This window comes from Nomia melanderi, unplaced genomic scaffold (genome assembly GCF_051020985.1).
Source record: "Nomia melanderi isolate GNS246 unplaced genomic scaffold, iyNomMela1 scaffold0078, whole genome shotgun sequence".
In the NCBI taxonomy this organism is placed as follows: Eukaryota; Metazoa; Arthropoda; class Insecta; order Hymenoptera; family Halictidae; genus Nomia; species Nomia melanderi.
Genome location: NW_027475193.1, coordinates 255001 through 260000, shown reverse-complemented (window position 1 = coordinate 260000; position 5000 = coordinate 255001). Strand labels below are relative to the sequence as shown.

Genomic DNA, 5000 nt, shown 5'->3' with positions numbered 1-5000 from the left:
TCCTTCGTCGGGCACTGGTAAAGGGTGGCGATGATGCGTTCTATAATAGAAATACCCGTCGTAGCGTTTCTTCCGAGTCAACCCGCTCACGAAACTCTCTCTCGTCGTGGAATCCCCGCGTCGGAGAGTAAAACGCGAATTAATACTATGAAAACTTACGTCTCTCGACGATGGGACGATCCACGCGAAGAGTTGTTTACGTGCACGCGTATGGTGCGATTGCGTCGATTCGCTTTTCTGTACGGGGAGAAATAGAACGTTGAGTTGACTTATCGGGTCTTCGTTGGAATTACCGTCGCTGGCATTGTAAACTCCAGATGACCTTGTGATTCCTTCGTCGGGCACTGGTAAAGGGTGGCGATGATGCGTTCTATAATAGAAATACCCGTCGTAGCGTTTCTTCCGAGTCAACCCGCTCACGAAACTCTCTCTCTCGTCGTGGAATCCCCGCGTCGGAGAGTAAAACGCCGAAGGCTTACTATGAAACTTACGTCTCTCGACGATGGGACGATCCACGCGAAGAGTTGTTACGTGCACGCGTATGGTGCGATTGCGTCGATTCGCTTTTCTGTACGGGGAGTAATAGAACGTTGAGTTGACTTATCGGGTCTTCGTTGGAATTACCGTCGCTGGCATTGTAAACTCCAGATGACCTTGTGATTCCTTCGTCGGGCACTGGTAAAGGGTGGCGATGATGCGTTCTATAATAGAAATACCCGTCGTAGCGTTTCTTCCGAGTCAACCCGCTCACGAAACTCTCTCTCGTCGTGGAATCCCCGCGTCGGAGAGTAAAACGCGAATTCATAGTATGGAAACTTACGTCTCTCGACGATGGGACGATCCACGCGAAGAGTTGTTACGTGCACGCGTATGGTGCGATTGCGTCGATTCGCTTTTCTGTACGGGGAGCAATAGAACGTTGAGTTGACTTATCGGGTCTTCGTTGGAATTACCGTCGCTGGCATTGTAAACTCCAGATGACCTTGTGATTCCTTCGTCGGGCACTGGTAAAGGGTGGCGATGATGCGTTCTATAATAGAAATACCCGTCGTAGCGTTTCTTCCGAGTCAACCCGCTCACGAAACTCTCTCTCGTCGTGGAATCCCCGCGTCGGAGAGTAAAACGCGAATTCATAGTATGGAAACTTACGTCTCTCGACGATGGGACGATCCACGCGAAGAGTTGTTACGTGCACGCGTATGGTGCGATTGCGTCGATTCGCTTTTCTGTACGGGGAGCAATAGAACGTTGAGTTGACTTATCGGGTCTTCGTTGGAATTACCGTCGCTGGCATTGTAAACTCCAGATGACCTTGTGATTCCTTCGTCGGGCACTGGTAAAGGGTGGCGATGATGCGTTCTATAATAGAAATACCCGTCGTAGCGTTTCTTCCGAGTCAACCCGCTCACGAAACTCTCTCTCGTCGTGGAATCCCCGCGTCGGAGGGTAAAACGCGATATATAATAGTATATGCCAGTGGTTCGCGCGCGTCGTCTCTGAGATACGCGGTCGACAGAGTTCCGAAAACACGTGATGTGCCACGATTTCCGTGCGTCTTACATCTTTCGACGATGGGACGATCCACGCGAAGAGAACGTTCGTGCTTGCGTGAGGTGCAACAGCGTCGATTCGCTTTTCTGTACGGGGAGAAATAGAACGTTGAGTTGACTTATCGGGTCTTCGTTGGAATTACCGTCGCTGGCATTGTAAACTCCAGATGACCTTGTGATTCCTTCGTCGGGCACTGGTAAAGGGTGGCGATGATTCGTTCTATAATAGTAATACCCGTCGTAGCGTTTCGACCGATGTCACCCGCCACGAAAGTCTCTCTCGACGTGGAAACCCCGCGCCGAAGAGTAAACGCGAAGGCTTACCATACGAAAGAAAACGGTATTATACGCCTGTGGTATGTGCGTCTCGGCTCTGTGATACGCGATCGGCAGAGTTACAAAAAAACGTTGATGGGCCACGATTTCCGTGCGTCTTACATCTTTCGACGATGGGACGATCCACGCGAAGAGTAGTTACGTGCTCGCGCGAGGTGCGATAGCGTCGATTCGCTTTTCTGTACGGGGAGAAATAGAACGATGAGTTGACTTATCGGGTCTTCGTTGGAATTACCGTCGCTGGCATTGTGAACTCCAGATGACCTTGTGATTCCTTCGTCGGGCACTGGTAAAGGGTGGCGATGATTCGTTCTATAATAGAAATACCCGTCGTAGCGATTCGGCCGAGTCACCCGCCACGAAACTCTCTCTCGTCGTGGAATCCCCATGTCGGAGAGTAAAACGCGAAGGCTAACTATATATAAGAAATATATAGTATTATTTATGCCTGTGGTTCTCCGTTTGCCCTACTCTCAGATACGCGACTCGGAGAGTTACGAATAATCGTGATGGACCACGATTTCTGTACGTCTTACATCTTTCGACGATGGGACGATCCACGCGAAGAGATCATTCCTGCTTGCGTGAGGTGCGATAGCGCCGATTCGCTTTTCTGTACGGGGAGAAATAGAACGATGAGTTGACTTATCGGGTCTTCGTTGGAATTACCGTCGCTGGCATTGTAAACTCCAGATGACCTTGTGATTCCTTCGTCGGGCACTGGTAAAGGGTGGCGATGATTCGTTCTATAATAGAAATACCCGTCGTAGCGATTCGGCCGTGTCACCCGCCACGAAAATCTCTCTCGTCGTGGAATCCCCGCGTCGTAGAGTAAACGCGAAGGCTTGCTATAGAAGACTATAGTTTATACGCCTGTGGTTCACCGGTTGCCTGCTCTCCGGGGTACGCGATCGCGCAGGAGTTACGGAAGAACTTGATGGGCCACGATCTCCAAGCGGCTATATCTTTCGACGATGGGACGATTCACGCGAAGAGAACGTTCGTGCATGCGTGAGGTGCGATAGCGTTGATTCGCTTGTCTGTACGGGGAGAAATAGAACGATGAGTTGACTTATCGGGTCTTCGTTGGAATTACCGTCGCTGGCATTGTAAACTCCAGATGACCTTGTGATTCCTTCGTCGGGCACTGGTAAAGGGTGGCGATGATTCGTTCTATAATAGAAATACCCGTCGTAGCGTTTCGACCGATGTCACCCGCCACGAAATTCTCTCTCGTCGTGGAATCCCCGCGTCGGAGAGTAACCGCCGAAGGCTTGCTATAGAAGACTATAGTTTATACGCCTGTGGTTCACCGGTTGCCGGCTCTCCGGGGCACGCGATCGCGCGAAGGTTACGGAGGGACGTGAAGCGCCCGAGCAATGAAACGTCCGCAGGAGGAAACGAGCAACCGCCGAACATTGTTTCGCGACGTTTCCATAATGTATTGTCGTTTCGCTCGCATCCCGCTTCTTTCCCCTAGTTTCCTCGACGCGTAGTTTCGCAGCCTTAGTGGACGAATCATTCTCGATTCGAGGAAAGATATGCAGTGGGGCGTGCAATGAGCCCGCCAGAGACCACGATCTCCAATGCGTCTTTACATCTTTGGACGATGGGACGATCCACGCGAAGAGAACGTTCGTGCTTGCGCGAGGTGCGTTAGCGTCGATTCGCTTTTCTGTACGGGGAGAAATAGAACGATGAGTTGACTTATCGGGTCTTCGTTGGAATTACCGTCGCTGGCATTGTAAACTCCAGATGACCTTGTGATTCCTTCGTCGGGCACTGGTAAAGGGTGGCGATGATTCGTTCTATAATAGAAATACCCGTCGTAGCGATTCGGCCGAGTCACCCGCCACGAAACTGTCTCTCTTTCGTCGTGGAAACCCCGCGTCGGAGAGTAAAACGCGCGAAGGCTGTGACTGTAACATATATATATATATATACACAGTATACAATGCCTGTGGTTTTTGCGCGTGTCGGCTCTTCGGTATACGCGATCGGCCAGAGTTACGGAGGGACGGTGAAGCGCACGAGAAATTGAAACGGCCGCACGATTGGAACCGAGCAACCGTCGAACATTGTTTCGCGACGTTTCCATAATGCGTTTTCGTTTCGCTCGCATACCGCTTCTTTTCCCCTAGTCTCTGAGACGCGTTTTCGAGCCGTTCTTCTACTATCGATTCTCGTAGAGAGAAGGGACCGGGTAGTCTGGAAGTGGAACCCGCATCTTGCGTGTACCGTACACGGAATTGAGAGGACCGGCCGTGAAGCTCGTTTTAAAGCCGTGCGTCTGACACCCAACTCTTGCGCGCCAATTTTGCGGCAAGAGATAATATGGGACGAATGACCGGCAAAGAGCCAGCTGTGAAGTCTGTTTTTTTAATCGAATCCGTGGACGTGTGTATGCCGTAGCGTCGCTCGTCGTGTTCGTTCATGGTCGTTCCGAGAGAAAGAACGAAAGCGGTAACGAAGGGACCGGCCGTGAAGCTCGTTTTAAAGCCGCGCGTCTGACACCCAACTCTTGCGCGCCAATTTCGCGGCAAGAGATAACATGGGACGAATGACCGGCAAAGAGCCAGCTGTGAAGTCTTTTTTCATTATTTGCTTTCAATCGATCGATCGGTACGATTCGTGCAACGTTTCGCGCGATGCGACGCGAAAACATGCGCGCAACAATAGATGCGTCTGATCGGAAGAACGCGAGGGTCGACTGCACGCGATGGATTCAGTATCGGGTAGGATACAAAATATATCCCCGTCGTTTCCACGCGTGCGAGTCTTCTGCGTCTTTCGCGGGTTTTTGAATGCACTATACGCCCGGAACGTCGAGAAATATATACATATTACTTGAACGTTTTTCGTCTCGAAAGGCTTCGGTGTCGTCTCCAAGGCGACGCCTGAATCTCCTTCGCGCGCTGGTCGGAGATTCAGGTATCAACTTTTATCTTCTCTTTGAAAGAAGAGAGATATTAGGTCGAACAAATGAGAATAAAATTATATATGTGAAATATAAAATTTATACGATTACCCTGAACGGTGGATCACTTGGCTCGTGGGTCGATGAAGAACGCAGCTAATTGCGCGTCAACGTGTGAACTGCAGGACACATGAACA

At 50.6% G+C, this 5000-nt stretch overlaps 1 non-coding gene across 1 annotated transcript in view; it reads left to right on the top strand.

The window, feature by feature from the left end:
- The first annotated feature begins 4911 nt into the window (after positions 1-4911).
- The window catches only part of LOC143175405 (5.8S ribosomal RNA), a 155-nt gene continuing 66 nt past the window's right edge, over positions 4912-5000 (top strand). Inside the window, exon 1 of the ribosomal RNA XR_013000198.1 lies at positions 4912-5000. This exon is cut by the window's right edge and continues 66 nt beyond it. This is a non-coding gene — a ribosomal RNA (5.8S ribosomal RNA).